General features: G+C 38.8%; 1 long non-coding RNA gene across 3 annotated transcripts in view; it reads left to right on the forward strand.

The window, feature by feature from the left end:
• LOC143655162 (uncharacterized) overlaps nucleotides 1-26,552 on the forward strand; it is a 603,365-nt gene that overhangs the window by 321,625 nt on the left and 255,188 nt on the right. For all 3 annotated transcript variants that reach the window (XR_013162082.1, XR_013162083.1, XR_013162084.1), the window contains exons 5-6: nucleotides 11,083-11,216; nucleotides 11,604-11,745. This is a non-coding gene — a long non-coding RNA (uncharacterized LOC143655162). The remainder of the gene's footprint in view (nucleotides 1-11,082; nucleotides 11,217-11,603; nucleotides 11,746-26,552) is intronic.

The raw sequence follows: 26,552 nt of genomic DNA on the forward strand, positions 1-26,552 counted from the left end.
TGTTAGATTTATTCCTAGATATTTTTATTCTTTTAGTTGCTATTTTGAATGGATTTTTTTCATTATTTCTTCTGCTGAGTGTTCATTGCTATTGTACAAAGACACTTCTGAATTTTGGGTGTTGATCTTGTACCCCACCACTTTACTGAATTCATTTATTAGCTCTACTAACTCTGTTGTGGATTTTTTCAAGATTTTCTGTATATAGACTCATGTCAACTGCATATAAGGAAAGTTTTACTTCTTTCTGTCCAAGCAGAATGCCTTTTATTTCTTTGTCTTGTCTAATTGCTCTGGCTAGAACTTCCAGTACAATGTTGAATAACAGTGGTGACAGTAGGCATCCATGTCTTTTTCTTGACCTTGGAGGGAAAGTTTTCAGTCTGCCCTTTATCATGTTGAGGAAGTTTCCTTCTATTCCTAGTTTTCTGAGGGTTTTTTCTTTCTTTCTTTTTTAATCATGGAGAGGTACTGGATTTTGTTTTATGCCTGCTCTGCCTCAACTGAGATGATCATGTGTTTTTTCTCTTCGTTCTGTTAATGTAGAATATTACATTAATTGATTTTGTTGTGTTGAACCAACTTTGCATACTAGGGGATAAATCCCACTTGATCATGATGTATAATTCTTTTAATATGCTGTTTTATTTTGTTACATAGTATTTTTGTTGAGGATTTTTCATCTATATTCATAAGAGATATTGATCTGTAATTTCATTTCTTGTGGTATCTTTACCTGGCTTTGCTATGAGGATGATGTTGGACTCATAGAATGAATTGGGAAGTGTTCTCTTGTCTTGAATTTTTTGGAAGAGTTTGAGCAGAATTGGAGTTGTCTTCTTGGAATGTTTGGTAAAATTCTTCTGCGGACTTATCTTGTACCAGGATATCTGTTTCTTGAGTTTGTATTCAGCTAGTGACATGACAGATAATTTCTTGCATGACAGAGACCAACAAAACCAAGAAAATCTATACAAAGAACACTTTTCACAATGTTTGCTGACTGGCTTTGCTTTGGCTGGTGCTCACCTTCAGAGTTCAACCCTCCAACCCCATCAGGAATGGGGCAAATTCAAAGTATAGGGTCCTCCCTGTTTTTTTCTGGGTCTGTATCTTGTCCTGGGCTTTTGCTTATTAGTGGCCTTAGGAGTTCCCTTGTTTGCAGTAATTTGAATGAGTGCTCTACTCCCCAGGATATAGACCTTCTTCCTCTCCTGGGTGTTCTACTACAAACCTTTGCCCCAGGCTGGCCCAACTCAATTATCCTCTGCTTTCACTGTCTCAAGAAGCTTTTGCTTGGAGGAAAATTTCCAGGGTAGCGGTGGTGGTGGTGGGATGGGCCAGATGGGGCACACCCATGTGGGGGGACATGCCCATGAAGCTTTTTGCAAATCAGTCTTTCCCTGCCAAAATTCGGCCAGTGATCCACAGAGGGAGTGCTGGACAGCTCCAAAATGCCCTGCAGAAGGCATTAGGGTGGGGTCAGGAGCTTCCTTCAAGCCTCCCTAAAGCTATGCTTTCTTGGCCAGCAAAATGCAGCCCTTCAACTCAGTCCTCTGCTGCTCTGAGGAAGCTTATCATCTTTAACCCTCCTAGAACAATGGCTGCCCTTAGAGGTGGCCCTCCAGTGATCTGAAGTAGCTAATCAAAAACAGTTATCAATGCTTTGACTGTATATATCTGGATCTTGGGGACCTGGGTTTTTATGTCCCACTCTGGCACCAGCAAGCTGCACCTTTGCTTTACTACTACCTGCCAAGATTCTGGCATGGGTGTTAGCTGCTGCCACTCAGAGAGTGCAGTTCTATAATATTTACTGCAATTTGTCGGCCTCTTCCTCCTGCTTTTCCCTGGATGCTGCACAGCGTTCTATTGGACTCTGGAGTTTCAAAATAGTTGACTCAGACAATTCTTGTCTGTTTATTTGTTGATCTGGTGGAGAGGCTGATTTCTGGAGCTTCCTATTCCACCATCTTCCTAAATCTGTATAGACTTTTGAATCCCATAAATCTGTTTACCAATTTTTGTTATTGCTCTAAACAATTGAAAATGCTAATCAGTTAATGAGACAACTCTCTATGTCCAAGGTTTTCTTGGGTAAAGAAAGCAAACAAGTATTGGTTAATTTCTGTTTATTTTATTTAGAATCCCTTACTTCTTTATCACCTTTATTCAATATGGGAAAAAATGTGAAATAATTTTTGGAAATATGGCAGGCTGGGATCTATGTACAAAAATAAATTACTGCTTAAGGGTCCAGAAGACAAGGTAATATGTGTTTAATTTGCTCAGTTATGAAAGGCCTTAAGGGTATAACGTTATGAAAAACAATGGTTATTTTGAGAGAAAATGGAGCCAAATTGGGTGGATTTTAAACACTTTCCAGTGTGTTTAGTATCTGATGGGATCTCCTGGTTGTTGTGGGGGCAGGGAAGCTTCGTTCCATTGTTCGCTCTATCCACTTTGGGGAAATGCTCTTTCCTCTCCTCTGTTCTGAACGCGGACATTTCTCTAGATTGCTTTCTTGGAAATGGCAACAGAAAATGGTAGCAATAATAGGTTTTAAGGTGCTTGGCGGTGAATCATGCCATTTTATAGATTCATCTCCTTACACTTTATTTCCTTGCTGTGAGATAATTTAGACGAATGTCAGTGAGGGAAAAAGAAAGTGATTGGTGATTCTACCTCACCCAATAAAGCAAATTCCTAATTTTCTGTCTTTTATCTTTTGCCATTCTTTTGTGCTCCTCTTTGGCCTTGTCAAAACATATCGTTCAGTTAGAGACTAAAAATATTTTCCCATCGATTGGGGTTATTGATTTTTTTTAATCTGTACTTTGGCTTGAAGAGCGTGGGTGAAGGGTGAAAGTTCACCAGCTTAGTCTGCCGTTTTATCTGGACAGCAAAAGAATGTATTGGCAGCAGATTTGATTTACCTTGTTGGTCAGTTGTAGACACTTCAGCCACTGAAGACAACCAGCCAGCATGTCCTTCTGCTGTCTCATTTTTTTGTTCCCAGGAACTCTTGAAAGCTCCACCTTCCCAATGATTTTATCTTTCTGCTTCCAAATGCATGTCCCTTAGGACATGTCATGATACTTTTGGAATATCTGGTGAATAAAACAGTATTGTGTACATGCTAGGGTTGAGTCACTCTGCCCCATTTGGCTATGCAGTCTGGAATCATGTCCATCCATGCTGTCAGAGACAAATCTGATGTGACTGGATCCGATTTACTGTGTCATCACAGCTGGCCAGACACATGGGCTCATGCAGCGTTTGAATTCTAATCTGTGTCTCAAGATGGCACCTAAGGCTACCCTGTGAGTGTTGGCAGAGTGGAAGGTGGCCCCACAGCTATTGTCAATGAGGAAGTACAGTGTCATGGCTAGGAATATGGCCTTTGGAGAGACATTTTCTGAATTAGAATCTCTGCTTTAGCATTTATATGCTGTGTGACCTGGGCAAGATACTTAATCTCTTGGGACCTTAGTTTTCTCATCTGTGAAATGGGGATAGAAATAGTACCTATTTCACAGGGTGGTGGTAGGATTACATGAATAAATGTATGTAAAGTACTAGAATAAGGCCTGGTATATTATGAATATATCAGTGAATGGCAGCTATTATTATGATCACAGACAAGAAAGTTGAGATAGAGAGGTTAAGAAACACAGATGGAGAAAGAAAGAACTAACAATCAATATTAGGGATTTTGGGTCCAGTGCTCAGCTGGCTTCTTGATGGCTGTCACAAGTTTGATCACTTGGCCTTGACTACTTGGTTGATTTCTTCTCGTGTTGAATATGGCAGCTCTATGGTGAAACCTAAAGTTGCCATGATGGTTGAAGTTGCTGAACTCACCCATATTTTATGGATAATCAGCTTGGATTTTTACCCTATGTCTTTGAACATAGCTTGTAGGCTTAGTCCTCACCAGAACCTAGGACCATCATTCTACTTGAGCCAAATGGGCTTAGCAGAGGATACAGGATTCATATTTCCAACTCTGGGCAATCTACCAAATCATCCCTACAGTCTGGTACCTTCAGTTCTGATGGCTGGGCATTGTTCTTGCTCCTGAGATCTGGTTCTCTGAATACCCTGGATTCCTCCTGAAGGCAGGAGTCTCTCCATTTTCCCCAGAGGACAGGCCTTCTCCAGAGAGGAAGCACCAAGAGTTCAGTGGTTTTAGCACCTTAGTGTACATAAAATCACCTGGGGAGAACTTGATTTAGGAGTGCTGGGCCTGAGTTTCTAACAAGCATCTCAAGTGACTTGGATGCAGATGATCTCCTGTCCATAGTCTGAAACACTGATGTAGTAGAAAGAGCTTGAGCTCTGGACATGAATAAATCTGGGGTTCAGTTCCTTTATCAGCTGTGTTTACAGGGGCAAGTCATTTAATCTCTCTGAGCCTCAAATGTAAAATGGACCAACAAACTCTTAATATATCTAAAGTGCTTCTCATAGTGCCTGATAACTCGGATGTGCTCCATAAATACTAAAGTTTCTATCCTCTTCCTTCATTCTATTTGCTTTCTTGGACACCAGAGAATTTACATGCTATTGGAATTAATTTGTCTTGAGTCCTCCTCCCTCATTTGTTCCCATTGTTGATTTCCTGTCTGAACTGCCTTTCTCTTACTACACCCTTATAAATGCTTTCCTCTTTAGTAAGGTGGACCTTATTCCTATAAGCCTTTGCTTTTATTCTTTAGTTAACTGCCCTGATAGACATGTTGGTGGCATTCCCATATCTGGATTGCTTCATTGTGCAACGTTTCTCTTGCCTTTCCTTGGCTGCTAGAACTTTGGGTCTAGTAGTGCTGAAGGCCATTTCTAAGTACTGTATGTGGGTGCAGCTAAGGAACCTCCTTTTTCAGTCCCTATTTATTTCTAAATGTTGACATTTTCTTGCCTGTACTATTCACCTCTCTACTAACACATCCAGGTTCTCCCATGACCTCACCAATAGAGGACAGATCAGCTAACCACACTGAGTTAACAGGTGTATCAGCCTGTAGGAGACCAACAACATTATTTTACCTTCAGTATCTAAATCTGGCCTAGACGGCCAAGGCTGTATTTGTATGTGGAACTGAAGGCACTGAATTAAACTGGTGTTCAGCTGGGTCTCTTCATTCAAACACACAATAGATTGTATGTAGGGAAATTCTGCATCAGCTGTTTGGTCAACTCATCCCAAATGGTAGTTTCCTGTAAACATAGTCCTTAACTTTAATAGACTTAAATACCTAAAGGCCTAATAAAAGAAAAAGTAACCCTGGTTTTATAAGTAGGCCACGATGAATAGAAAAACCTTGAAGATGAAGTCATTCTCAGAAGTGTCCAGTTGCAGTTCCATGATCACTTATAATGTGCTATGAATGGTCAAAAGTCTGAGTCCACTTTGAATCCACTTCGAAAACAAATGCCCTGTTTGAGGCGAATGAAAGTATAATTGCATGCAGTGTGGTAGTTGCATAAAGTGTGGTGATATTCTGAGAAGATGGATAATCCAGATGTTGTAACAGTGAAAGTATGAATTTAAATAGTATTAACATTAAAAAGGGTGAGCTGTGTCAGTGAGCAAGTAAAGAACTGGCACAACTGGTCAAACTCACAACTAATTTAGTCAACTGGCCATAGTTGGGTAGGATATTCAAAATTAATATATTCATTCACAGCCTTTTAACCCTTTAGGAACAAGAGAGTTTCACCCACCTTGAGTACTTTAAGATATGGTCACAAAGTGACAAACAGTTGCATAAAAATAGAAGCATTCAGTCTATTTGCTTATGTACCCTCTTACCAGTCTCAGAAAAATTGACCAATTTTATTGCATCTTTTTTACAGTCAATTCCAGGTGGCTGAATTGAGTATATTTTTCATTCTGACTTCTTGACTTCTAGCCCATTAAGGCAGCCAATCCAAATAGGCAGGGTTTTCTTTTGCTCTGCTTCCTGACAGAGCATCTCATTGGCTTACAGCTCTTGCTAAATGCCAGGCCTTCCACAACTGTAGGTTATCTTTCTTGACAAGGTCTTATCACCTGTTCTCTCTTTAAAATGCCTATATATTTTCCTGGTTATGTTTAGGCTTGGATTTTGGGCTGTTTCTCCTTCAAATCCTTGAGTTTGGGTGTTCGAGTGATGGGTTAGCTTGGCTGTTAGGGTGGATGTTTTGACACAGTCCCTGAATCACTTTCTGTGGTAAGCTAAATAATGCCCCCCCAAAGATAGCCCCCTTCTAATCCCTAACTTGTGCATGTTACCATATATATATATATACATATATTGCAAATGTGGTTGTGCATGTTACCTTATATACACACACATATATATATATATATATACAGTATTTTGCAAATGTGGTTAAGAATCTTGAGATGAGGTTATCCTGGATTACCTGGATGGGCCCTAAATGCAATCACATGAGTTCTTCTAAGAGGAGGATTTTAACATAGACACATAGAAGAAGGTCATGTGAAGGAAGGAGAAGGAAGAAGAGTCAGAAAGAGAAGATGCTATGCTGCTGGCTTTGAAGATGGATGAAAGGGTCATAAACCAGGAAACGCAGTTCCAGAGCCTCTAGTGGGAATGTGGCCCTGCCAATACCTTGGTTTTGATCCAGTGAAATTGATTTTGGATTTGTGACTTCCAGAACTGTGAGAATATAAATTCTGCTATTTGAAGTCACCAAAATTGTGTTAATTTGTTACAGTGGCCACAGGAGACTGAGACATCAACCAAGACCATCCTGGCCAAGACTGAATCCTTTGTTCTGAGAAATGTACTGTGCAGATGTATCCATACCAGTTGTACCATCCATAAATTTTAATTTAATTTTTGGCCCATTCATCTATGATATTGTCTGAAAATATTTGTTGAGATTTGTTGGATTAAAGTGAGAGACTTGCCAAAACCTCCCATGCAACCATCCAGATTCTTTGATCTATTAAAACTTAACATATTGAGGTCATCCAAACTTAAGGTTACTTATCAACCCTCATTTTAATTTATTATGTAAACACTTAGCACCTTGCTTACTTTCTCTTTCTTGAAATCTCTCCTCCCTTGTAACTTAATTCTCTCTTATCTGCTTTTCATGTGTTTCTTCCCCCACTAACTGTATTTCATCTTCTCGTTCCTAAATAGGGATGTACCTCAGAGCCAGTCACCCACTCTGTTCTATGCTTCCTCTCTCAATAGTTCCTGGAGCTCACCTTTATTCTCACATCTTCAGCTACATCCCTAACTTCAACTTGAGCAAATAGACACAAGATGGATATGCAACCATCTTCTCAACTTAGCACTGTTAAATTCAAAGTTGGCCTAAACTTCCTACCCTTCACATGTCAGTAATTCTTGCAATGGTGTCACCATTGTCCCAGGCACCCAAGTACAAAACTGTGAAGGCATCATTGATTCCACCCATTTTCTTTCCTTTTTCTCTAGGAGCCACTGATGGTTTGTGAGCAGGGAAATAAATGAACAAATGTCATGTTTCCAGATTTTATTGTGAATGATTACAGAAAAGATTGGAACTTGGAATGGCAAGTTCCAAGTTGGACAAAAGCCAACTCCTCCTGATTCTCCTTTAAACTTTCTCTTCCAGCTCTTTTCCTCCCTTCCTTGCCATTCCTCTTGGCTTTGCAGTCATCCCAGCCCATGGCACCCAGCTGCGCTGCTACTACCTACCACCTTCACTCATTAAGCACTTTCTCTGTGCTGGGTGTGGTGCTAGGCACTTTGCACTTTACACGGATTGTCTCATTTTTTTGCTCCCTCCAGCCCCCAATCCTTTAAAGTTGGTATTAGGATCCCATACAGATGAGAAAACTGAGGTTTAGAGAGGATAAACCTGTCCAAGGTTTCTTCACAGTTAAGTTAGCAGTAGGGGAATTAAAACCTAGGCCTATCTGAGTAAGCACTGTTAACTGTCCTCTTATGCTGCCTCCCTGGGCTATCTAAAAATTCTTCCAAGTTATGTTTCTACCTGGAGCCATTCCAAGTTCCAATCTTTTCTATAATCATTGACAATAAAGCCTGGAAACATGACATTTGTTAAATTAGTTCCCTGCTCACAAACCATCAGTAGCTCCCAGAGAAATTAATTCCATTCAAGGCTTCTCTGCTGACTTATCTCTTCACCCCTGTACTCTTTGCTACTTACCCATACTGGATTACTTTCATTCCTTGGCTCAAGCTCTTCCTTCCTTCTAGTATAGTCTTCCCTGCCTATCCCAGCTGATATATTTCAATGTTTCTTTTGAGGTCCAGTTAATGTTTTCAATTGGGAAAAAGGTCCCGGTACCCACCTCCACACTTCATTTCTCCACTCAAAGAATTCTTCACCCCATAGCTTTTGGTGCACATAACCCATTGTGTTAAAGCTCTTGTTACCAGCCTGTCTACCCAGCTGGCATGGGAGTCTGACAAAGACAACAGTGATATCCTACTCATCTCTGAATTATACCACCAGATCTACTTCTATGTCCTTGTAGACTAAATCAATCATTCCTTTACCAGCTGGGAGTATTTGTGGCTGTGCTCTCAGTGGAGGTCCTCTTCTTGAATTGCCTCCAGCTGAAAAGAGCAGCCCACATCCAGCGATTGCTCGATGTGGGAGTACAAAAGCCTGGCTCTGTTTCAGTGCAGGACAACACTGAGGGGCCATTCCAGTGCCAGAGCTCCCCGTGGGATTGACTGAGACCTTGGTTGTGATTGCATCTCATGCTTACTTCACTCCTCCGCAGGTGTTGATCTCGATAGCACTTCTAATAAACATTCTGCACACAGATCTTCACTTCAGCATCTGTTTCCCAGGGAATCTGACCTGTGACAAGAAGGTCTGTGCCTGGCTGCTAGCAGTATCTGAACTAAGTGGCAGAAGGAGGTTGGGCCTTTACTGTTCAGGTTGCAGATTTTTTCTTATTCTCTGTTTTCACGACAGTGCTCTTCTCTTCTTCTCTGAGTCATGAATTTACTTTTCGGGGGGAGTTCAATTACTCCACAAAATAAACTCTTTTTGGGGGGCGTACATGGTCTGAGAATTGAACCCGGGTCACCTGCATGAAAGGTGAGCATTCTACCACTGAACCACCCATGCACCCCCTAAATTTTTTTTTATGAGGAAGAGAGAAGCTAATCACTTGTCTGTTTGGAAGGAAGTCAGGGAATTTGAATGCCTCATAGACAAACTTTCATCCACTTTCTCAGTTTTCAGTCCTATTTCCCCCTACTAAAGCACTAGGGGTCTCTAATTCCTGAGCCAATCCAAGATGCTGCTGGAAGAACTTGCTTACCTTTTCGGGGATTCTTCTCTGCAGGCTCCTAGTTGCCAATTCCTCCAACTACCTTCTACCTTCTCACATGTAAACATGTTGACGTCTCTTCTTGCTTTTGTCCCTGTCCCATTTATTTTATACTTAAAGGATTGTACTGTTTGGATTCATTTACTCTCATTTTAGTAGGGTTTTTGGAGGTACCAGAGATGAGCCATAGGAATTCAATATGCCATGTCTAACCAGGAGTATGGGAGGCTCATATTTTGAAGCCAACTTTGGAACCCCTTGATTTTATTTATTTATTTATTTATTTTGTATCCTGTAAAGTAGGGGTCACATTTCATTCTTTTTCCATGTGACAATCCCATTATTACAGCACCATTTGTTGAATTTTTTTGGTGGGGGGAGAAATGCATGGGCCTAGAATTGGATGCAGGTCTCCTGCTTGGCAGGTGAGAATTCTACCACTGAACTACCCTTGCACCTTGATTTTATTTTAAAAGGGTAAGCATCCATTTCTTAAACCATGCATGACATTTTATTTGAAAATATGTTCTTATTTATTAAGGGAAATATTTGGAAACTATGTAGAGTGCTTGTCAAAGTCAGTATATTTTCATTACCAGAATAGTGGGAGGGCACCATTAATCTCTATCTCATTCAGCCCATGTGGAGTTAGGGCTGGCTGACCAAGACTGAGCCTTCCCTTTAATATGTATAAGCATTTGGAGAAAAATGAAACCTTTGATTGTCAGCCACATGTTTCGTCTGTTTGTCAAGGATCATGCAGAGGCTCCTAACTATTTGGGTATTTGGTGCTCCTGATGTTTGGTACTCTGTAGACAGCAGTTATCTCTATGACTGCCTGAATTTTTCTCATCTAATTTTGATCTTTGGCCTTATGAATATTCAGCTAAAGGCTGACCAGCTGTATCACTGGGTGTATCTGTTTCAGTGGGATCTGAGAGTTGTAAATTAAAGCTTATGTTTTTTTCCAGGCTGAGAGATACCTACAGTCCCGTCTTTGTGCATGTTTAGTCCATGTTTTAGAAATACAAAAGTGCTTTTGAAAAGATAAGGGTAAATTTCTGGAAAGTGGGCATGTGTAGTGGAAGTGTTTTGCTGTGCTACAACCTGCCAATCAGTCTGCCAACAATGTCATTCAAAGTCAGAGACCCACCAACCGCCAATCAGAGGTGGTGGGGCTGTTCATGTTCGCTTGCCAGTGCTGGAAAGAAACCACTCTCTCAGTGATGTGGTTACGGTGTGAACAATGAGAATATTTCATTGGTTGTAAGCACATTCTGCTGCCTACCCTCTGGCCATTTCAGGGTGTTTGCCTAGTTTTTCCTATTCTACAGACAAAAATGGCAGAATAGTGGAAAAAGACAGGAGGTTTTTTTTTTTTTTTAAAAACTGCATTATGGTGTTAGAATTCTAAAAGAAAACTTGGTATAGATTTAGTGCATAGCTTTATTTAGTATTATTCGCCTAAAATATCTGTCTGTAAGTTTGGATAACAAAGAAAAAATTAAAAATACAATATTAGACATCTAAAAAAAAGATCCCTTTAAGCGTTTTGTAGTTGCTATTCTTTACTTCCTTACCTTAAGTCAGCTAATCATTATCTTGTTTAATTTTCTACCATGCAAAGGCAAAGTCTGAATTTATGGGAAAAAAACCGACAATTTGTAGGATATGCTAATATCACTGAATAAAGCTTGAATAATTTCAGTTTCAGGGTCTGGAAGACAAAGATAATGGAAACATTAAGTTCTGTATTTCTGCAGGTTCTTGATGGATTTTCAAAACGGAGCTCACTGTGGGTAGAGGAATCATTCATCAACATCAAAAATATTTATCATTCAAAGTTATTTCAGCAACAGCAGATACTCTGGTGGGCAGACTTTCAAATTCAGTTAAGGTGTGTCTCTCCGATGACTGAACTCACAAATGAGTCATAGTTTGGATGTTTTGCTTATCCATATGGGAAACCACATGCTTGACATTATGAACAAAAACTATTTTTTAAAATTTTCATAATTTATCTGGATATTGTAGCAGGCAAATGCTTTAGTCCATCTTGTTTTATTTTTAAAAGATAAATATTAACAATATCATTTTCAAGGTCACAGAAATAAAAGAATAAAATGAGGCAAAGGGTATGTACAATAAGTGTGAGCACTAGATAGAGATTTTTTAAATTTGAAATGGTGATTGGAAAATTAACCTGGGAATTATGTGTTTAGAATGGGACAATAGGACTTTAGGGTTGGCAAGGTCTTTGGAGTTCAAGTTGCTTATTTTGTAGATGGTGCCAGTGGAGGGATTTATGGAGGAGGCACAAATAACTAAAGGCGGAGCCAACTTCTGGATCTGATTGAGTCCTGGCCTCCTTCTCCTCATCGAAGCCAGTCTCTTTTCTAAACCACTTGGGAAGGTTAATGGAAGAGGTGAGTTTTCTGAGGTTGTTTAAGAGTTGGATGGGAGGGACTTCATGGAGCTGGAAGGAAAGTAGATGGAGTGAGAAAATGCTATGCAGAGGCACTGGCCATTCAGGGAAAAGGAGCAGTGGGGTAGTTTACATAGGAGGAACAGGGGCCTGGTGTGGCAGATAGGGGTAGTAAGAAAAGAGAGGATGCTCAGAATTATCTAATGAAGCAAAAAGTTCTCTTTAAAATGGGCTGTTTCTGCTCAAAATTTTGGATTAGAAATATCCTTGGCTATCATCAGCAACAACATTTTATGGATGAATCAATATTTTAAGGGTGACAGATTCTAGACTTAGAAAAGACCTGGTTCCAGCTTTCAGTCTTGGTTGACTTGTTTGATAGTACAATATGGGAGTGAGATGTGTGGGAAGGGGTACAGATCCTATTTTCTTTTCCTTTCTCTGATATACCAATAAACATCCCTGGGCTTGGAGGAAAGATTAAAATCCATGAGGACAAAAGAGGAGTCATTCAAGTGTGACCATTTTCCTTCACAGATGTGAAGGGGGCTGGCCAAGAGGCACAAGGCAGCCAATTTTCAGCTCTGACAGCTGTCGAGGTCAGTGGCTTCCTAACAGCACCCCTTAATTCCTTTGAGGCCAGGGCATCCTTTGAACTCAGTGGTTGTTATATGTCCAAAGTTAAGCTGAGAAGGGGAGAAACCTGCAAATTTTATTGGCATTTGAGCACACAATTACCAAGCCATTAAGACCTTAGACTAAGGATCTCTTAGCTTCTCTGATCTACCAACCAGTTGTTGCTCCCAGATAACATTTCTTATACTCATGAGATAGAAAAGGGTAAGAGTATTCACATATTAAGTGCTTCTAGGGTGGCAAGTAGAACTTTTTTTTTAGGAAGCCTAATGCCTTAGTTCAAGGATGCTTACAATAGAAATGAGAACCATTGAGCTGGGAATTATTGTCTATGTGAGAATTTTGTTAGGGCTGGATCTAAGAGCAAGGAGTGTGCAAGGAGCTGGAAAATGCAGGTACCCTTGCCATCTGCTTTTGCAGGAGGTTTCAACTTCTGGGGATTCACTGGCCCAGCATTTGTGGAGGTTCAACTCCCATGTAAGAGAGGAGGGTTGTTGTCTTCACCACTCCATACCCAAGCCATTTAATATTAGGTAATGATGGGGGACTCACTTGGCAAATTTCAGTGTAGTAGGATGGGTCATGTTTAAAAATTGTACATAGAAAACTGCTTTACATCACCAATAAACTGACTAGTGAGTAACATGTGAATGATGTTCAAGATTGTTATCAAATAAAGCCTAGAACATTTAAACTATCATAAATTAGAATTTTCACAATCCTTAATCTTCTGAGAATAATTTGGCTTAAGTGGTAAGCAGTTCATGTAAGAGATACTAAATACTATTGTTCAAATTTTTAGTTTTTTCCTTTTTTTATTGATAATTCATTTCTATCTATACTTAGCTGTGATACTAGATGCAATGTAATTTTTATCCTATACACCAAATACTTCTTGTACTCACAGTAAATGAGAAGTAAGAAGCCCTACCTGGATTCCAACACTTGGATTCCTTTTACTTTTACCTTCGTGGCCAAGGATTTAGGAGTGCTTAGATCCCTTCAATATTCTGCTCCTCGTGTGACTGTAGAGGGGCTGGAAAATGAAAGCAGCACATCATAAAAGCAACCTATGCCACACACTGCCTTAGGCCACATTTTACAGGGAGACAGCCCACCTCTGGGAAGGCTGCTGTTTCTGAGTTGCATGACAATTCCTCCCTTCCATGCACCCCCTTGTCCAGTCTGAGGCAATGATCATGCTGTTCAGCAAGACAGTTAGGGGCTGATAGGAAATGTATTAAGGTAATGGCTCTTGAATTAACAGAGGACACAGCAGGTATTATAGGTCCAATGGGGCAACGCTTGAAACAGGGAGCTAGCCTGGAGCCAGTGAGCTCTAAACCAGTTAAGTTAGGGCAGTACCTGATCTGGAGAATGACCAGGGCCAGGAAGAGCTCAAGTTAGCAGAAGTTGCTGATGCAGGGGTGAGGGTTTCTATCAGAGGCCAAAATTCAAGTCAGGCTGAGGAAGCAGACCAGTCATGGTTCAGGCAGAGAGGATCCCTGGGTAAGGAAAAGAGACATTCCAGCCTGCCCAGTACCCTGGACAGCTTCCTGGTGCAGCTGCTCCCGCAGTTCCCTGTATAGTTCCATCTTCCTGGCCATCATTAAAGTGGCTTTCTGCTAGACTTCATGTCTCTTCAAGACAAGGGTTTATCTTCAGAGAGTTGCTCTCAACTTCTGAAGAGCTTGAGAGCTCTGTTCTGGGAAAGAAAGGCCACATCTTCTGGTCCGACATGGAGCTCCCCAGTTTGTTTGCTCATTCATTATTACAGCAAAATTACTAAATTCCACTACGTGTCAGGCCCCCTTCTGGCTGCAAAAGCTATAACAACTAATGTGACAGCTTTTGCACAGGAGCTGACAGTTATTGGAAGAGATAGACCCCTACATAAATAAATAAATAAATAAAAATCAATATAGTGAGCGCAGTGATGGAGATGTACATAATAGATGGTGGGAACACATGGGGTTTCACATAACCCTGAGAAAGTAGAGGAGGTGATGCCTGAGTTGTGTGTCCTAAATAATAAGAGGGAGTTATCCAGAGAAAGAAGGGGAAGCAGCAGGGAGAGAAGGCAATGGCATTGCGGACAGAGGTAATAACTTGAGCTGAGTTAACAAGGCAAAAAACCCCAGCATGGAGTGAATGTTAGATGTAGAGGGTTATGTGAGTTCATTGTGGCAGCAGGGAAGATCTGTTTTGTTTTTTTTAAACAATTTTTATTGTGAAGTATAGCATATATACAAAAAAAGCAATACATTTCAAAGTACATTTAACAAGTAGTTATAGAACAGATTTCAGTTTGGTGTGGGTTATAGTTCCACAATTTCAAGTTTTTCCTTCTAGCTGCTCCAAGACACTGGAGACTAAAAAGAAATATCAATATAATAATTCCGTACTCATACTCATTTGTTAAATCCTAACTTCTCTGTTATAACTCCTCCTTCTCCTTTGGGAAGATCTGTTTTTATCCTTAATTGTGTATTCATCCTCTCTCTTGGATCATGAGCTACCTGAGACCAGGACCCTGGCATTTCATTCAAGAACCATGAAAGTCTTTTAATTCCAGATGTAGTGGTGAGACAGACCAGACCTGCATGAGTAGCCCTAATTTTCCCCAGTACCCAAAATTAACAGAAAGCACTCATGTAGATCTTCCTTTTCACTGCCCTAACCACTGGCCTGCTCTTGAAAGCCCCATTGCCTTAACACTTCTGCCCTGTTGTCATTGTAGCAGAAAAGGAAGGGTTCCAGCTACACCTTGGAAGACAGGCAGGGATTTTGACTGCCAATGAGGAGTGAAAGGACAGATTCTATAGGGGGAATATGCAAGTGAAGGAAAAACGCAAAGGAAATGTAACGCAGGGATTAATTTGTCTGAAGTGAAGAAAAGCTCATGAGTCCTTTGGGGATAGAGAAGACAAGAAAGGTGGGTTGGGACCAGATGACTGTAGCCACAAATGCCAGAAAATGTTGTGATCATTAATGAAAACCAATTGCTTGTGCTGGCCAACAATACCATCTGACTTGTGGCAATATTATTGTTGATTGTGATATTTCTTCCTTTTCTGCCCCAGCACAACACTAGATTCATTTGTTCATTCTTAACTCCCTCATTCATCCATTCATTTATTTGGGCTTAGGTGAAGCACTATTTTATTTACATCAGAAAAAATTATTGCAAGAGATAACTTGAATCTCTGTACTCTCCACCCATTTTCTTTCTTCCTTTTGACAAAAATCCCATTTAACTTCATTGGATAATTTATTCTTATGCAAAAGGCTGTAGGGGTCACAAAAAAAAAAAAAAAAAAGGCTGCAGGAGTCTGGAATTTGCCGATACTCCTTAGCATTTGAGCAGGCCCAATTTGGTGATATGGTCTTTTCTGCCTGCAGGGTTTCGCTTTGCATCACTCCATTCCCCATAGTTGGTCAGCTGTCCTGCAAGCAGTCTTATATCATGGTTAAGTACAAGGGCTCTGGCAGTGGACAACTGTGGGTCAGAATCCTGGCTTTACCCCATACTGACTCTGTGAACTTGGGCATCATGACCTGAGCATCAGTTTCCTAATCCGACCTTATTAGGTCATTAGGAGACTTAAATGAGATAATGTATGTTAAGTGCTTAACTCATTTATATGGCATATACTAAATGCTCAGTAAGCAGTGACTATTTCTATTATTATCAGAAATGGACCTTTGAACATAATCATGAAACAGAGCCTAGAGAAATTTTAAAGATGATTGCTATGTAAGCAGAGTGAGAATTAGAAACTGTTAACAAAGTCTACTGACGCCCTTCTCTTATTTTATACCAATTACCCACTGCCTTATTAGGGTGAAATTTAAAGAGTATTGTTTGTGATATGGGAGAAATACCTCTGTAATATATAGATCCCTATTCCAGACCAAATTAGTATCTAAAGCAGCAAAAACCCCAAGTAATTAGTACAGATCTCAAAATGAAAGAGGTAAAGGTTCAAATAAAAAGTGAGTCATTATAAAGATCTGTAAATGATATAGAACTGAACAATAAGCTTTCATTAAAAACTCCCAAACTGCACTAGTGCTTCTATAGTTGTCGCAGTAGGGGCTGGCATAGCTCTTGAAAATCATTGTTCCTTGTCAGAAGTAAGAACTACATGCTAGTGTTTCCTGCTATGGCTTTTATCTTTGAAAGTCTGTATGTACGCATATATCTCTCTCTTTTATCTATCTATATCTGTCTGTCTGTCTATCTATCTAATCTTATCTATCTACAATTCTGAGTTGTGTGGTTATAGAATGAATGCATGTCTATCACACACTTTCATTTTTTTTTTAAGGTCAATTGAACTGGACAACAAACGTTTGGATTTCCAGCCACGTTTCCAGTTGTTTTCTAAGTAAACTCATTCCCTGGTCTTGAACCCGGACCACAAATCCTAAAGCAGAAGCTGGCATAGTAGGGCATCATCCTCAAATGGGACTGAGCACTCCTCCCCCGGATCCTGGAGCTTAAGTCTCCATCGCTAACTAAATATTAACTGCCTGGACTGATGGATTTCCCTTAATACAGTCATATCTTGCCTTCACAACTAGATTCTCAGCTCTTACAGGGAATAGCTTCTGCCTTCTTGAGCTACCAATACTGCCTGGCCCAAAGTCTTGTATATACTGGGACTCACCACGTGGAAGATTGGCTTAGGTCAGGACATGCAATCAGCTTGCCATAGAGAACTAAGGACACCCTGGGACAGATCCACAAGGTTATTGAATTGAATCTTTAGTTACCAGGTACCCTGGGAGGGGCTCATCCACACTTGAATAGAAATGTTCATCTCACTTGTGTAGGGAGAACAGTTCTATCCAATGAGGAGTGAGATCTTAGACCCTCCTTTCTATCCACTTCTGCTTGCCCTGAGAGACAAGTAGATAAACTTATTTCTAATAATGTATATAATGATAGATACAATTATTATATGCCTCTTCCTTCTTCAGGAATGTCTGCTTTTAAGTATGAAAAATCCTCTGTTTAGTAGAGGTAAAAAGAATGAAGTGATAATTATGGGAAATTTCAACTATCTGCAGTTTTGGGGGGAGGGGATGGTAGAGGCAGCTGCAGCTATATAGGATGGGCAGGGTAGGGGAAATTTTTGCAATTTTTAAATTCATGCCTTTAGGATACCACTTTCTCTCACAAGACATCCAGAGGATTTTTCATCCCTAGAAGATTATGTTTTTGTTTTCCTTTGACATTCTCATCGCATGCAGCTAAAATTTCTTGCCAGCTACTTATGTAAGGGATTGAATGGAAAACATAGGTTGGGATCTTTATATGTGTGATTATTTTTATCATCCTGGAATACTAAAGAAAGGCTCCATTCTATTTCCCCCCATCAGTTGCCTTCTTTATCCAGCCATCTTCAGCTTTTGGCTGCCTTGTGCTTTCTGGAGTCATGCTGTTTGCTGGGGCAGGTCGGGGAGCACTTGATTAGGTCTCAGATAGCAGCTGGCAAAGCACCCCGAGCAGAGTCAGTTTATTTTAGAGTTTGAGTTATTTTGTTACCTATTCTGGGCTCTGGCTTCTTTTGGAGGGAGTTCACGATCTCTATTCGCTGACTTGACATTTCCCTGCCCTTTCCTTCATTTCCTGCTCTTCTTTCTGTCATTCATAGCTCTGATTCCATAGCGACCCACTTGTGTTTGGATTTTTATTCTTGCACACTTTACAGTGACATCTTTTATTTTGATATATAGACGCATCTATCTTTAAAAGATTTCTCTAGCTTTCCCTGCTCTTCTGCTAGATATAATTCTCCAGACTGTGTCCTTCCCTCTCTCCATTTAGCCTTCTCACAAAGTCTCTCTCATTACTCTGTCAGCCTCTACATTTCTCTGACTGTTGACCACATTTTTATCTTATTGCCGGATCTTTCTCATCTCCTCTTTTGGTGGGACCCATGCACCTGCTAAACTGAATTATTTGGGGGTTCTTTGGAAAGATTGCACCCTTTTGTGTTTCTGAACCTATCTGTCTTCCAAGAATTTCTTTCAGTTCCCCTTTCCTCTTTTTTTTTGCAGATGTATCTTCTCATGACACACTACAGCACTACACATCTCTCTGTGAGTTCCTATGCAATCAGCAAGTCTTAGACAGTAGGTTCCTCTGTGCTTCTTTGACCCTCTCTTCATCTCACGCTTACTATTTCCTTTACCCTTAGTTCTTGGGGAAATACATTTCTGCCAGCATTTATCACAGGCTATTTTAATTATTTATGGACCTGTCTGCTTTTAGAGCAAGGATCTTGTCTTCCTCAACTCTGTACCTGAAAGTCTGGCCCATTGAAGGTCTTGAACAAATGAATGAATGAATGAAGGAAGGAAGGAAAGAAGGAGGCACAGTAGTTGGATCTGACAGTCTTGGTAGCTTCTTATGATGGAGTAAAGATAATAAAGGAAGAAGTCAACCATGAGTCCTGGCTCAATTTCCATTAATTCCGTATGATATTTTTTCTTTAGAAATAGAAGCAAAAGGCTCGGTGGCTTTCGAGAATCAGTTTGATAAAAAAAATTAGTTGAAAACAGTGGACAAAGTAGCAAGTTGGTTAAAATGACAATGCGGATAAGAAATGAAAATTTCAGATCATGGGCATTTTACATATTGATTAGTTTTTGAGTGCCATGAGGATAATATTGCAATATTTTAGATACTTTAAAACATTATTTTCCAAAGTCAGGATTTGGGTGTCGGTTTTGTGCACTTTAAATAATTCTTGCAACTTGATTTTGCAGGATTAAAATCTATATAGATAAAGTAAAATTACTAATATGTGACCTACTGGTCAGAAGCAGTGGAATCATTCCTTTCATCTATTTGCTTTTGAGGAATTAAAATTGAACCATAAGCAAGAGTTAAACAATTAAGACATTTCCAGACCATTTAGAGATACTATATCTGATTGAAAATGATTTAGAAAATGTTAAAAGTCTGAATTTGAAAAATGAACAAAATGCTATAAAAGTGGATGAGAAAGGCCCCGATTGGACCTTTTCCTCTCACTCCTTGAGGTGGACCCTGAGGCACTAGAGGGCTCTGAGAAACCTAGTTTGAAACTAGTGACCAAACCCAACCTTTTCGTTTTACAGCTGCTGCAATGAAATCCCAAAGAGGCAATTGAACTATAACTTAAACTTAGATATGGTCACTTTTCAGCCAGTGATGAAAGGAGAAATACTTGCTTTGACTCCAGACTCATTTTTTCTAAGAGAGGCAATGAGGTATCTTTACTTTCCTGGATATGAATAGAGAAGGAGTGGAATTACGTCTGCTCTGGATTCTTCTATAGACCAGTTAAAAACCTGCTGAGTAAGTCGTCACTCTGTATTGATTGCATGCCGTCTTGGAGGCAGGGAAATGTCCCAGTCCTTGGTCAAGTACATCTTTGGGACTTCACACATATGAATTGTTTTCAGGCTTTTTGTATGTGTGTGCGCTGTATGGCGGGGTCACATTTCATTCTTTTTCCATGTGAACATCCCATTATTGCAGCACCATTTGCTGATTTTTTGTTTGTTTATTTGTTTGTTTGTTTGGGAAGTGCATGGGCAGGGAATCAAACCTGGGTCTCCCACATGGCAGGCGAGAATTCTACCACTGAACTACCCTTGTACCCACCTCAAGCATTTTTTTTAATTAAAATATTTTTATTACAGAGATTGTGGGTTTACAGAACAATCATGCATAAAATACAGGATTCCCATATACCATCCCACCACCAACACTTGCATTGGTGACGAAAATTTGTTACAATTAATGCTAACTTTTTTTTGTAATTCTACTATTTTTTAACAGTAGTTACAGTTGTTACAATTGATGAAAGTAGTACTATTACCTATTAAAGTAGTACTATTGTCCATTGTTTATTTAGAGGTAGTCCCCCCCATATTCCCAGACCTACTATCATTATTGCTTTTTCTTCCGCACATCTTTATTTTATTATTCACCGACCCCTTTATTTATTACTCATCTATCCTATACACTGGATAAAGGGAATGTCAGTCACAAAGTTTTTATAATCACATGGTCACACAATGAAAGCTATGTAGCTATACAATCATTATCAAAGATCAAGGCTACTGGATTACAGTTCAACAATTTCAGGTATTTCCTTCCAGTTATTCTAATACACCTGAAACTGAAAAGAAATATCTATATATTAAGTCAGTAGTCATAATCATTCGTTAAATCCTAATTTCTCAGTTATACCTCCTTCCTCTCACTTGATCATTCTTTCAATCTTCAAGGATATATAGGTAATGACAATTCTAATTTCTTCAGATTGGAAAGGGGTGTTGACCTCATGGGTTAGAGGAATGAAACTGTTGGATGTTCTTGAAGAAACTGTTACCTCTGAGTTTCAGGGCTTATCTGGTATAGAAACACTCTGGAAGCCTTAAGTTTTGAAAAAATAAACGTTATGGAGTCTTAGATAGAGCCCAGGGAATTTTTTAGTGTTTTCAGGAATACTGTTGGTTGGGGCTTGGTATATGGTGGCAATTTGCAATATCTAGCTGAAGCTTTCATAAGAATAACCTCCAGAATAGCCTCTTGACTCTATTTGAAATCTCTTAGTCATTGAAACTATTTTTTCATTTCTTTTCCCCTTTTTGTTTAAGAAGGCATTGTCAATCCCATGATGCCAGGGCCTGGTTCATCCCTGGAAGTCATGTCTCACGTGGCCAGGGAGATATACACCCCTGGGAGTCATGTTTCATATAGGGGAGGGTGGTGTTTTTGTTTGCAGAGTTGGCTTAGAAAGAGAGGTCACATCTGAGCAACAAAAGTGGTTCTCTGAGGGTGACTCTTAGCCATATTTATAAGTAAGCTTAGCTTCACCATTACAGAAATAAGTTTCATAAGGGCAAGCCTCAAGATTGAGAGCTTGGCTTATTAAACTGGAAGTCCCTAATATAAAGCATGTTTTTAAGACATTTTAAGACAAAAAATGTCACATGTCTGGAGATTAGTCTTTTCATTTTTTTTTTTTTTTTTTTTTTTTTTAACTTTTTTTTTTTTATTAATTAAAAAAAGAATTAACAAAACAATTAGAAATCATTTCAATCTACATGTACAATCAGTAATTCTTAATAACATCACATAGTTGCATATTCATCATTTCTTAGTACATTTGCATCGATTTAGAAAAAGAAATAAAAAGACAACAGAATAAGAATTAAAACAATAATAGAAAGAAAAAAAACAAAAAAAAACAAAAACAAAAAACCTATACCTCACATGCAGCTTCATTCAGTGTTTTAACATAATTGCATTACAATTGGGTAGTATTGTGCTGTCCATTTCTGAGTTTTTATATCCAGTCCCGTTGTACAGTCTGTATCCCTTCATCTCCAATTATCCCTTCTCTTTTTTTTTTTTTAATTAACAGAAAAAAAGAAATTAACCCAACATTTAGAGATCATACCATTCTACACATGCAATCATTAATTCTTAACATCATCACATAGCTGCATGATCATCATTTCTTAGTACATTTGCATTGGTTTAGAAGAACTAGCAACATAACCGAAAAAGATATAGAATGTTAATATAGAGAAAAAAATAAAAGTAATAATAGTAAAATCAAAACAAAACAACACAAAACAAAACAAAAACCTATAGCTCAGATGCAGCTTCATTCAGTGTTTTAACATGATTACTTTACAATTAGGTATTATTGTGCTGTCCATTTTTGAGTTTTTGTATCTAGTCCTGTTGCACAGTCTGTATCCCTTCAGCTTCAATTACCCATTGTCTTACCCTGTTTCTAACTCCTGCTGAACTCTGTTACCAATGACATATTTCAAGTTTATTCTCAAATGTCCGTTCACATCAGTGGGACCATACAGTATTTGTCCTTTAGTTTTTGGCTAGACTCACTCAGCATAATGTTCTCTAGGTCCATCCATGTTATTACATGCTTCATAAGTTTATCCTGTCTTAAAGCTGCATAGTATTCCATCGTATGTATATACCACAGTTTGTTTAGCCACTCTTCTGTTGATGGAGATTTCGGCTGTTTCCATCTCTTTGCAATTGTAAATAATGCTGCTATAAACATTGGTGTGCAAATGTCCGTTTGTGTCTTTGCCCTTAAGTCCTTTGAGTAGATACCTAGCAATGGTATTGCTGGGTCGTATGGCAATTCTATATTCAGCTTTTTGAGGAACCGCCAAACTGCCTTCCACAGTGGTTGCACCCTTTGACATTCCCACCAACAGTGGATAAGTGTGCCTCTTTCTCCGCATCCTCTCCAGCACTTGTCATTTTCTGTTTTGTTGATAATGGCCATTCTGGTGGGTGTGAGATGATATCTCATTGTGGTTTTGATTTGCATTTCTCTAATGGCCAGGGACATTGAGCATCTCTTCATGTGCCTCTTGGCCATCCGTATTTCCTCTTCTGAGAGGTGTCTGTTCAAGTCTTTTTCCCATTTTGTAATTGGGTTGGCTGTCTTTTTGTTGTTGAGATGAACAATCTCTTTATAAATTCTGGATACTAGACCTTTATCTGATATATCATTTCCAAATATTGTCTCCCATTGTGAAGGCTGTCTTTCTACTTTCTTGATGAAGTTCTTTGATGCACAAAAGTGTTTAATTTTGAGGAGTTCCCATTTATTTATTTCCTTCTTCAGTGCTCTTGCTTTAGGTTTAAGGTCCATAAAACCGCCTCCAGTTGTAAGATCCATAAGATATCTCCCTACATTTTCCTCTAACTGTTTTATGGTCTTAGACCTAATGTTTAGATCTTTGATCCATTTTGAGTTAACTTTTGTATAGGGTGTGAGAGATGGGTCTTCTTTCATTCTTTTGCATATGGATATCCAGTTCTCTAGGCACCATTTATTGAAGAGACTGCTCTGTCCCAGGTGAGTTGGCTTGACTGCCTTATCAAAGATCAAATGTCCATAGATGAGAGGGTCTATATCTGAGCACTCTATTCGATTCCATTGGTCGATATATCTATCTTTATGCCAATACCATGCTGTTTTGACCACTGTGGCTTCATAATATGCCTTAAAGTCAGGCAGCGCGAGACCTCCAGCTTCGTTTTTTTTCCTCAAGATGTTCTTAGCAATTCGGGGCACCCTGCCCTTCCAGATAAATTTGCTTATTGGTTTTTCTATTTCTGAAAAATAAGTTGTTGGGATTTTGATTGGTATTGCATTGAATCTGTAAATCAATTTAGGTAGGATTGACATCTTAACTATATTTAGTCTTCCAATCCATGAACACGGTATGCCCTTCCATCTATTTAGGTCTTCTGTGATTTCTTTTAGCAGTTTTTTGTAGTTTTCTTTATATAGGTTTTTTGTCTCTTTAGTTAAATTTATTCCTAGGTATTTTATTCTTTTAGTTGCAATTGTGAATGGGATTCGTTTCTTGATTTCCCCCTCAGCTTGTTCATTACTAGTGTATAGAAATGCTACAGATTTTTGAATGTTGATCTTGTAACCTGCTACTTTGCTGTACTCATTTATTAGCTCTAGTAGTTTTGTTGTGGATTTTTCCGGGTTTTCGACGTATAGTATCATATCGTCTGCAAACAGTGATAGTTTTACTTCTTCCTTTCCAATTTTGATGCCTTGTATTTCTTTTTCTTGTCTAATTGCTCTGGCTAGAACCTCCAACACAATGTTGAATAATAGTGGTGATAGTGGACATCCTTGTCTTGTTCCTGATCTTAGGGGGAAAGTTTTCAATTTTTCCCCATTGAGGATGATATTAGCTGTGGGTTTTTCATATATTCCCTCTATCATTTTAAGGAAGTTCCCTTGTATTCCTATCTTTTGAAGTGTTTTCAACAGGAAAGGATGTTGAATCTTGTCGAATGCCTTCTCTGCATCAATTGAGATGATCATGTGATTTTTCAGCTTTGATTTGTTGATATGGTGTATTACATTAATTGATTTTCTTATGTTGAACCATCCTTGCATACCTGGGATGAATCCTACTTGGTCATGATGTATAATTCTTTTAATGTGTTGTTGGATACGATTTGCTAGAATTTTATTGAGGATTTTTGCATCTGTATTCATTAGAGAGATTGGTCTGTAGTTTTCTTTTTTTGTAATATCTTTGCCTGGTTTTGGTATGAGGGTGATGTTGGCTTCATAGAATGAATTAGGTAGTATTCCCTCCACTTCGATTTTTTTGAAGAGTTTGAAGAGAATTGGTACTAATTCTTTCTGGAACGTTTGGTAGAATTCACATGTGAAGCCATCTGGTCCTGGACTTTTCTTTTTAGGAAGCTTTTGAATGACTAATTCAATTTCTTTACTTGTGATTGGTTTGTTGAGGTCATCTATGTCTTCTTGAGTCAAAGTTGGTTGTTCATGTCTTTCCAGGAACCCGTCCATTTCCTCTAAATTGTTGTATTTATTAGCGTAAAGTTGTTCATAGTATCCTGTTATTACCTCCTTTATTTCTGTGAGGTCAGTAGTTATGTCTCCTCTTCCATTTCTGATCTTATTTATTTGCATCCTCTCTCTTCTTCTTTTTGTCAATCTTGCTAAGGGCCCATCAATCTTATTGATTTTCTCATAGAACCAACTTCTGGCCTTATTGATTTTCTCTATTGTTTTCATGTTTTCAATTTCATTTATTTGTGCTCTAATCTTTGTTATTTCTTTCCTTTTGCTTGCTTTGGGGTTAGCTTGCTGTTCTTTCTCCAGTTCTTCCAAATGGATAGTTAATTCCTGAATTTTTGCCTTTTCTTCTTTTCTGATATAGGCATTTAGAGCAATAAATTTCCCTCTTAGCACTGCCTTTGCTGCGTCCCATAAGTTTTGATATGTTGTGTTTTCATTTTCATTCGCCTCGAGGTATTTGCTAATTTCTCTTGCAATTTCTTCTTTGACCCAGTCGTTGTTTAGGAGTGTGTTGTTGAGCCTCCACGTATTTGTGAATTTTCTGGCACTCTGCCTATTATTGATTTCCAACATCATTCCTTTATGGTCCGAGAAAGTGTTGTGTAAGATTTCAATCTTTTTAAATTTGTTAAGACTTGCTTTGTGACCCAGCATATGGTCTATCTTTGAGAATGATCCATGAGCACTTGAGAAAAAGGTGTATCCTGCTGTTGTTGGATGTAATGTCCTATAAATGTCTATTAAGTCTAGTTCATTTATAGTAATATTCAGATTCTCTATTTCTTTGTTGATCCTCTGTCTAGATGTTCTGTCCCTTGATGAGAGTGGTGAGTTGAAGTCTCCAACTATTATGGTATATGAGTCTATTTCCCTTTTCATGCTTTGCAGTATATTCCTCACGTATTTTGGGGCATTCTGATTCGGTGCATAAATATTTATGATTGTTATGTCTTCTTGTTTAATTGTTCCTTTTATTAGTATATAGTGTCCTTCTTTGTCTCTTTTAACTGTTTTACATTTGAAGTCTAATTTGTTGGATATTAGTATAGCCACTCCTGCTATTTTCTGGTTGTTATTTGCATGAAATATCTTTTCCCAACCTTTCACTTTCAACCTATGTTTATCTTTGGGTCTAAGATGTGTTTCCTGTAGACAGCATATAGAAGGATCCTGTTTTTTAATCCATTCTGCCAATCTATGTCTTTTGATTGGGGAATTCAGTCCATTGACATTTAGTGTTATTACTGTTTGGATAATATTTTCCTCTAACATTTTGCCTTTTGTATTATATATATCATATCTGATTTTCCTTCTTTCTACACTCTTTTCCATATCTCTCTCTTCTGTCTTTTTGTATCTGACTCTAGTGCTCCCTTTAGTATTTCTTGCAGAGCTGGTCTCTTGGTCACAAATTCTTTCAGTGACTTTTTGTCTGAGAATGTTTTAATTTCTCCCTCATTTTTGAAGGATAATTTTGCTGGATATAGGAGTCTTGGTTGGCAGTTTTTCTCTTTTAGTATTTTAAATATATCATCCCACTGTCTTCTAGCTTCCATGGTTTCTGCTGAGAAATCTACACATAGTCTTATTGGGTTTCCCTTGTATGTAATGGATTGTTTTTCTCTTGCTGCTTTCAAGATCTTCTCTTTCTCTTTGACCTCTGACATTCTAACTAGTAAGTGTCTTGGAGAATGCCTATTTGGGTCTAATCTCTTTGGGGTGCGCTGCACTTCTTGGATCTGTAATTTTAGGT

Source organism: Tamandua tetradactyla, chromosome 14 (assembly GCF_023851605.1).
Source record: "Tamandua tetradactyla isolate mTamTet1 chromosome 14, mTamTet1.pri, whole genome shotgun sequence".
NCBI lineage: Eukaryota > Metazoa > Chordata > Mammalia > Pilosa > Myrmecophagidae > Tamandua > Tamandua tetradactyla.